This window comes from Schistocerca americana, chromosome 1, assembly GCF_021461395.2.
Source record: "Schistocerca americana isolate TAMUIC-IGC-003095 chromosome 1, iqSchAmer2.1, whole genome shotgun sequence".
In the NCBI taxonomy this organism is placed as follows: domain Eukaryota; kingdom Metazoa; phylum Arthropoda; class Insecta; order Orthoptera; family Acrididae; genus Schistocerca; species Schistocerca americana.
In genome coordinates, this window is record NC_060119.1 from 733,635,019 (window position 1) to 733,644,887 (window position 9,869).

Here is a 9,869-nt window from a genome sequence, read left to right on the forward strand (position 1 = left end):
CGGAACGGTAATGGGTTTGCAGCAATGGACACCAAATCCTATTAGTCAAAATCTGTGCTACGCAATGTATGACTTAATTAAAAGTAAAACATTATTAATAAGCATAAATTGAATTTAAAAAATGCCTTATGTATATATTTCATTTCAGGAAAGTGTCAGAACTCTAAATAATCAACAGCTATAGGTCTGGTCAAGACATTAACAGTGACATAACTAAAACAAAGAGCAGTTCTTTGGGGTTAAGGCCAGAAATGAGTGAAGCACCATATCCATCCTCGTCTGATAAATTTGTTTGTGTTTATGATGTTTCATTATTGCCAAAAACGTTTTCGAGGTTTATGGGAAACCCGACTTTTGCGTTGTGTCACACGTTGGACGAACTGCGATCCCTTCACCATGGAGAATGGAATAGTTCACTGCGCCACGTGACGGGAATAAGATCCTTTCATCACAGCGAATGGAATAGTTCGTTACGCCACGTGACGGGAATGGCGCTATACCGTGTGTTGACCGTCAGAGTGACAGTCAAGGGCGGGATGGAAAAGAGGCGTAATATCAAGACTTTCATTACGGTCAGGTGATGGCTATCCGACATATAGAAAACTCCCTCTGTCTCGGTTTACCACGTGACATAGTACTGCGAGTTGCCAGATTAGGAGAAAATTGCTACTGCCCCTGCCAATTGAGATAGAGTGAGATACGCGCATCTTCGACCCAGCTCGAATCCACATACTGGAGCCGTAGGTGGCCGTTGAATTGTCAGGGATCAGGATAGTTCTCCGACACTTTCAGTAACTCGTGGAGTCCATGGCACAACACGGCGCCGAGTCATCATGGTGTAGGAGGCTTCTAGGTAGGTGGGTCTAGTTCAGCGATTCCCAACCATTCTGAGACGATGACACATGAGTGCAATCAGACACTGACAGGTACTCCCACTCCCCCTTCACCCAGCATCATCAACATTAGCGCCTAACTAAACTTTAAGATGAAATGGAATTTTCTTTGAACTCTTCTATTTAAAAATTGACGAAAAGTAAATTATGTTTATTTTTCATGCGCTTTATTAATCCACGGGCAACAGCCTTGCCACAGTGGATACACCGGTTCCCGTGAGATCACCGAAGTTAAGCGCTGTCGGGCGTGGCCGGCACTTGGATGGGTAACCATCCAGCCGCCATGCGCTGTTGCCATTTTTCGGGGTGCACTCAGCCTCGTGATGCCAATTGAGGAGCTACTCGACCGAATAGTAGCGGCTCCGGTCAAAGAAAACCATCATAACGACCGGGAGAGCGATGTGCTGACCACACGCCCCTCCTATCCGCATCCTATTCTGAGGATGATACGGCGGTCGGATGGTTCCGATGGGCCGCTTGCGGCCTGAAGACGGAGTGCTTTTATTAATCCACGAATTAATGTGTCAGTGAGACAATTGTTACTGTTTTTTCTAACAACCATTTTTTACAGACTGATAAAGTACTCGTAATAATCAGTATATCGCGAGTGTTACGTATAGCTGTATCTCAGAAATGGAGGCTGCTATCTGCAGTGTGAGCAGACACTTGTTATAAAACATGCTTGCTCTTCACTACTCCTCTCTCAAGCGACAGTTGCTTTGTACATGCCCCGCACACCCATTTAAAATTAGCCAAGTTCAAATGTGTGCGCTACGCTTGGTGTTTGTAAATCGCTTCATTACTGGACACCTTTCTTCTGAACTGGCAGAAATTGGAAGACTTCAGGCTGCCAATGCCTTGTGTCTGACCACTACCACTAATAATAATAAGAAGAAGAATAAGAATAAGAATATTGTCAAGGTCCATTACATAGTTACTGTTGTGTTGTGCTGTCAAGTAATTCGTTTATCTTTTCCGATGTGAATAATGAAGCAATTTCTGGGCCATCATAGGAACCCCCTACAACAGGCAGAAGGCTTTTCCACAAGATATTGGGTTGGTGCACAAGTTCATAGCGTTTTTCCACTATTTTAACGTCAATAATGTACTCTTCTTCACTACTTACAATAATCTGCCAACGCTAGGATAACTTCTCTGTTCCGCGACTGTAGGAATCACGTGGCTTTGAGGCGAAGAACGTGTCGAGCCATATTCAGAGCGCAATTTCATCAGAAAAGGAAGACCCCTGAAGGTTGTTCGACAGATAGGTGAAAATCTGAAGGCGCAAGATCAGGTGCGCGTGGATTCACTTCCAAATCCAGCTCCTACATAGGGGATTTTGTCAATCTGGCAGAATGCGGGTGGGCGTTATCGTGGAGTAAGCACAACTTCACGCAGTCATCCTGGTCGTTGTTCGTGGACTGCGTCTGCAAGACGTCTCAGTTGTTTACAATAAATGTCAGCAGTGATGGTTACATCTCGGGGAAAGCAGTTCGTAATACGTACATCACACCGTCGCTGTTCCAACAGATGCATAACATTATGTGGATGCTAGCAGATCTTTGTACGGGTAGCTGCTGCTTTGTTTTGACTCAATCATTCTTTTCTGTTGCTTATGTTAGCGTAAAGACACAGTTTCTCGTGACCAGTAACGATAGGGATAGGAATGGTCCGTGTTCTTCACGAGCCAATTGATGATGAGCAAGCAGACATGCACATACGGCACCCACTGATTGTTATGGTTTTGGCTTAGAACATGCCGTAGCCATACACCCGATTGTTGAACCTTCCCTCATTTCACGAAGATGTCGCACGATGGCATTATTGCAGTTCACCACATCTGACAGTTCTCGAATACGCTTACGTGGATCATTGTGGATAAATGCGTTTAAACGACCTTCATCAAACCACGAAAGTACTCCTGAACTTGGAGTGCCAGTAATGTCAAAACGATCACCAATAAAAGGAGAAACCCCATACACGGCGCAAATGTTTCTGGTTACCTCCGCTGTTGCCACCCCTATACTGAACGGAAACAGAAGAATATATCCGACATATTCCGATTTGTCCACTTGGCACTCCATTTTCTAGCGTCCACAGCTCCACTCACTATCTCCAAATGACAAATAAACAATATGTAAACTCAAATAGCAACAGTGAACGACTAATAAAAATTGACAATCGAGAAATAAACCCGGAGCAAGCGAAATACCTACATGCCAAACAAAAACGCTATGAACTTATGCACCAAACTACTATTTAAGCGAATGTATGGTACATGTCTCAATATTACTGTCATAGATGCTTGGTACAAAGTACATGTGTAATGGGTGGACTATGTGAGCAAATTTGATCATAGATTTGTTTCACAAGCTGTAATCCAGTCAAGACTTTTGGTCAGGTGATTACAGGGTTATAAATACAAAATCAAATAGGGGTAATGCAGGAGTAGGTTTAATAATGAATAAAAAAATAGGAGTGCGGGTTAGCTACTACAAACAGCATAGTGAACGCATTATTGTGGCCAAGATAGACACAAGGCCCATGCCTACTACAGTAGTACAAGTTTATATGCCAACTAGCTCTGCAGATGATGAAGAAATTGATGAAATGTATGACGAGATAAAAGAAATTATTCAGGTAGTGAAGGGAGACGAAAATTTAATAGTCATGGGTGACTGGAATTCGTCAGTAGGAAAAGGGAGTGAAGGAAATATAGTAGGTGAATATGGATTGGGGGGAAGAAATGAAAGAGGAAGCCGCCTTGTAGAATTTTGCACAGAGCATACCTTAATCATAGCTAACACTTGGTTCAAGAATCATGAAAGAAGGTTGTATACCTGGAAGAATCCTGGAGATACTAAAAGGTATCAGATAGATTACATAATGGTAAGACAGAGATTTAGGAACCAGGTTTTAAATTGTAAGACATTTCCAGGGGCAGATGTGGATTCTGACCACAATCTAGTGGTTATGAACTGCAGATTGAAACTGAAGAAACTGCAAAAAGGCGGGAATTTAAGGAGATGGGACCTGGCTAAACTGAAAGAACCAGAGGTTGTAGAGAGTTTCAGGGAGAGCATAAGGGAACAATTGACAGGAATGGGGGAAAGAAATACAGTAGAAGAAGAATGGGTAGCTCTGAGGGATGAAGTAGTGAAGGCAGCAGAGGATCAAGTAGGTAGAAAGACGAGGGCTAATAGAAATCCTTGGGTAACAGAAGAAATATTGAATTTAATTGATGAAAGGAGAAAATACAAAAATGCAGTAAATGAAGCAGGCAAAAAGGAATACAAACGTCTCAAAAATGAGATTGACAGGAAGTGCAAAATGGCTAAGCAGGGATGGCTAGAGTACAAGTGTAAGGATGTAGAGGCTTGTCTCACTAGGGGTAAGATAGATACTGCCTACAGGAAAATTAAAGAGACCTTTGGAGAGAAGAGAACCACTTGTATGAATATCAAGAGCTCAGATGGCAACCCAGTTCTAAGCAAAGAAGGGAAGGCAGAAAGGTGGAAGGAGTATATAGAGGGTTTATACAAGGTCGATGTACTTGAGGACAATATTATGGAAATGGAAGAGGATGTAGATGAAGATGAAATGGGAGATAAGATACTACGTGAAGAGTTTGACAGAGCACTGAAAGACCTGAGTCGAAACAAGGCCCCGGGAGTAGACAACATTCCATTAGAACTACTGATGGCCTTGGGAGAGCCAGTCATGACAAAACTCTACCATCTGGTGCGCAACATGTATGAGACAGGCGAAATACCCACAGACTTCAAGAAGAATATAATAATTCCAATCCCAAAGAAAGCAGGTGTTGACAGATGTGAAAATTACCGAACTATCAGTTTAATAAGTCACAGCTGCAAAATACTAACGCGAATTCTTTACAGACGAATGGAAAAACTGGTAGAAGCGGACCTCGGGGAGGGTCAGTTTGGATTCCGTAGAAATGTTGGAACACGTGAGGCAATACTAACCTTACGACTTATCTTAGAAGAAAGATTAAGAAAAGGCAAACCTACGTTTCTAGCATTTGTAGACTTAGAGAAAGCTTTTGACAACGTTAACTGGAATACTCTCTTTCAAATTCTGAAGGTGGCAGGGGTAAAATACAGGGAGCGAAAGGCTATTTACAATTTGTACAGAAACCAGATGGCAGTTATAAGAGTCGAGGGGCATGAAAGGGAAGCAATGGTTGGGAAAGGAGTGAGACAGGGTTGTAGCCTCTCCCCGATGTTATTCAATCTGTATATTGAGCAAGCAGTAAAGGAAACAAAAGAAAAATTCGGAGTAGGTATTAAAATTCATGGAGAAGAAGTAAAAACTTTGAGGTTTGCCGATGACATTGTAATTCTGTCAGAGACAGCAAAGGACTTGGAAGAGCATTGAACGGAATGGACAGTGTCTTGAAAGGAGGATACAAGATGAACATCAACAAAAGCAAAACGAGGATAATGGAATGTAGTCAAATTAAATCGGGTGATGCTGAGGGGATTAGATTAGGAAATGAGACACTTAAAGTAGTAAAGGAGTTTTGCTATTTAGGGAGTAAAATATCTGATGATGGTCGAAGTAGAGAGGATATAAAATGGAGACTGGCAACGGCAAGGAAATCGTTTCTGAAGAAGAGAAATTTGTTAACATCGAGTATAGATTTAAGTGTCAGGAAGTCGTTTCTGAAAGTATTTGTATGGAGTGTAGCCATGTATGGAAGTGAAACATGGGCGATAACCAGTTTGGACAAGAAGAGAATAGAAGCTTTCGAAATGTGGTGCTACAGAAGAATGCTGAAGATAAGGTGGGTAGATCACGTAACTAATGAGGAGGTATTGAATAGGATTGGGGAGAAGAGAAGTTTGTGGCACAACTTGACTAGAAGAAGGGATCGGTTGGTAGGACATGTTTTGAGGCATCAAGGGATCACAAATTTAGCATTGGAGGGCAGCGTGGAGGGTAAAAATCGTAGAGGGAGACCAAGAGATGAGTACACTAAGCAGATTCAGAAGGATGTAGGTTGCAGTAGGTACTGGGAGATGAAGAAGCTTGCACAGGATAGAGTAGCATGGAGAGCTGCATCAAACCAGTCTCAGGACTGAAGACCACAACAACAACAATCCAGTCTTATGATATAGTAGTAATAGTAATGACATCTTAGAAATAATTTAGTCTCGTGACCGAAACACAGTAGAACGTACTTGTTTGTGCGTCTCGGAATATTTAACTTTGCCCCTCAGGCGGTAACTATACTACACTCCCCTCCCCCCCCCTCCCCCTCCCCCCCCCCCCGCCCCCTCCTCCGGGTTGGGAACCTCCGTTCTAGTGGTGTATAATAACAGGATGAAGTTCACGATAATAGAAGAAAAATTGTTTCAGTAAATATCAGTCCGCAAAAGGAGCCGTTGAAGGGAAAATTGCGAATGTGTAGTTACAAGCGGCAACTAACTTCAGTGTGAAATATTGTCTTAGCTACTACAAACATATTTTGAAACGTAATCTTTTTTATTCAGACCCCACCTGATTGATCTCATATTTTAGTAAGAAATACAACTTTACTTCACCATTTTACTGAAACATCGGGCTTTGGGAAAGCAGGAAAAGGTGTGGATGGAGCTTAATCAGTTATCGCTGGTTGCACAGTAAACACATACACTTTATTTAATGAAATGATTTTTTTTAAAAACGATCGTTTTAAAAAACTGTCTGTAACACAAGCTACACTGACAGCTGAAGGCCTTATTAAGAAAGAATTCGAACTATTTGTCGGCTGAAGGCCACGAGCAATACTTCGGAACAATTAACGGCTGAAGGTCTGAATTACAAGTGAGGAAGACAATTACACTTTCAAAATACCAAAATAATTTATAAAACAATCTTTTTAAAAAATTTTACTGCAATACAAGCTACACTGACGGCTGAAGGCCTTATTAAGAAGAATTCAAATTATTTGTCGGCTGAAGGCCACAAGCAATAGGAATAATTTAAACAAAGTATTATTTTTAAATAATTGACACAATGAGACCAAATAAAAAAAGGGATCGATCCACCGACAGTGCTACAAGGATCGACCTAAGAAAAGTCGCTACAGTTGCATAAGCGGTGAGACAGGGCTGGCCGGGGTGGCCGAGCGGTTCTAGGCGCTACAGTCTGGAACCGCGCGACAGCTACGGTCGCAGGTTCGAATCCTGCCTCGGGCATGGATGTGTGTGATGTCCTTAGGTTAGTTAGGTTTAAGTTGTTCTAAGTTCTAGGGGACTGATGACCCCAGCTGTTAAGTCCCATAGTGCTCAGAGCCTTTTTTTTTTTTTTTTTTTTTTTTTTGTTGTAAGACAAGCAGCCAAGACTTATGCTCACATAGCAGGATGGCAACTCAAACTAGGAACGGTTTAAACGCCGACCAGTCCTCTTACCAAATCCACGTAACATGTGATAACCAGTACAACGATGGAATAATTCAAGCGAGGGCGAAGTGACAGACAGCATTGCGTCTTCAGAATCCGATGTTTAAAACATCGAAAGGCAGAAGGAACCACTACAACCAAGGTAGACAAAAGAAACCACAAACCACACCGCAATCACGGAGGCTGTAGAACTACACGTCATGCCGGACAGCATCGGCAAGATGAGGAAAAGTACACTGCCGCAAAAATACGCTAACCCCCGGGGCAGGTAACTAGGACGTTAGCGGCTACTAGGCAGTAAAATACCGCTGGTTGCACTTCATCAAATAGTAAAACGATATTCAAAACTAATACCAGGCAGTAGAAGACGGCTAACAGATTCCACCAACTCGACACGCTCCACTTGCTGCCGTTCGTCTCACACGGCGACCCTGCGAGCAGCAACGCAGGAATAAACGGCGTGATCACCAGACAGTGGGGGTTACACTACTGGATTAATGTTCACTCAACGCAACATGTTGGGTCCGGTGGATGAGGAGGTTGTAGCCCTCGCAAATACTGCCCCTCGATCCGCCAATGCCTGCGTGTCGCCAGCGGTCCCTGCATGTTGCCGCCCTGCTGGACCTCTCTGCTGTTCCGACAACCGAACTACCGACACACCCGACCCGGAAAACACTTCACGTCCTTCCAAAGATAGTACGGGTACTAGATATCAAGAAACGGATAGACAACGCGAATGTAGTGGCGCCAGTAAATAGAAGAAGAAAACTAGACGCCACTATCCGTATTACACGATGCCAACCTACCAAGGGCACCAACGCGAGCCGCACACGACTCAACCTCCCCCCCTCAAATACCAACCTGGGGGGTAACCCAACAAGTGGCCTAACCAAACTTAATTCGATTAAGATGGACCTGGTATTGCTTACCGGTGCGGTTGCCCTTAACCAGAAGTTTAACTGGGCCTAAAATTCGCATAATAGTACAGGGACCCAGGAAACTGGGCGTGAGCTTACCAAGGTTTCCAACACGCACCTCCCTCCCGGGCAAAATACGGACACACACCTGGTCTTCTGGTTTACCCCTAAAGACACGTCGATTACCGTTGTAACGGTCAGCTCGTTTGTTGTGGGCCCTGAGAATATTGCACCTGGCACGATTGCAGTTTTCTTTGAAGATCTGAGGGGTAATATCCGCAGGGATAAGTTCGAAAGTGGAGAATTAACAGGATAAGCAAAGATCAAGGAAACCGGAATAGCCTTCAGAGCTTCATGGCTGGTGGTATTGAAGGCAAAACAAAGCCAAGGGAGACTAGAATCCCACTTACTGGGGGTCTTCTGGTGGAAGATAATGAGTGCGGATTTAAGATTACAGTTGACCCTCTCCGCGAACCCCTGCGGGTAATACGGAGTGGTCGTCACGTGCTTCAACCCGCTTCGATTAACAGAAAGCCTTGAAAGGAGCCGAAATAAAGACCGGTGCATTATCACTAACGATTTGCTTAGAGGGTCCAAAAACACTAAATACGTTAGTTAAATGCGCGATGGTAGTAGCAGCAGTCACGTTACGACTCGGAAGGAGTCAGCTAAACTTTGAAAACGCGTCAATAACAACCAATACGTACTGATGGCCTCTTTTGATGCGAGGTAAGGACCTCACATAATCAATATAGAGTTTGTCCATGGGGCAAGACTCACGCTCAGAACTAAGGAAACCCTGCTGAAGAGCGTTATTCGGTTTGGCCAAACGACACAACTGACACCGAGACACCATTTCTCTAACGTCTCGGTCAATAGACGGCCAAGTCAGATGCCCCTTTATCTTCTGCAAGGTATTATAGGTTCCTAAATGCCCGCCAATCAACGAGTTGTGAAAATAATGGAAAACCGGACGTATTAGGGTGCTTGGTAGACAGATCTTAAGATTCTTGGTACGTCCCCCCTTTTACACAAAATAGCCTTCCTGACAATACATTCATCCAAACGCTCACCCGTCGAAAGCCGTTTCTTAATGGGCCCCCAAGTGCGGTCCTGATCCTTATGGTCGGCAATGTCACTAAACAAATGAGAAATATCGCATAATACGACGCAAGTAAGATTACGTTCTTCAGCTTCTCGGGCGTCCTCACCATATGGCTGTTCAGTAAATACGGCTAAGGACGTCCGCGAGCGCATTCTCAGTGCCTCTAATGTGCTTCACCTCGAACTGAAACGCCGAAATGTGTACTGCCCACCTGGCGATACGGCCAGTTTTACACGGCCTGGCTAGCACCCAGCTCAATGCTTAATTGTCGGTTTCTAGCTGAAATACTCTATGGTCGAGGTAAAAGCGATATTTCTCCAGCGCGAACAAGACGGGCAATGCCTCACATTCGTAAACGGAATATTTAAGTTCGACACTGGTTAACCGACGAGACGCTAATGGCTGCCTTTGACCCTCGGATTCCTGTAGGAGGACTGCCGGAATTCCCACATTAGATGCGTCTGTTTGTACAATAACTTTTTTATTAAAATCAGGCATTCCGAGAACGGGAGGATTGGCTATAGCTGTCTTAATGTGCTCAAACACG

General features: G+C 43.8%; 1 pseudogene; it reads left to right on the plus strand.

The window, feature by feature from the left end:
- Positions 1-1,073: 1,073 nt before the first annotated feature.
- LOC124556723 lies at positions 1,074-1,190 on the plus strand (annotated as a pseudogene).
- Positions 1,191-9,869: the final 8,679 nt, after the last annotated feature.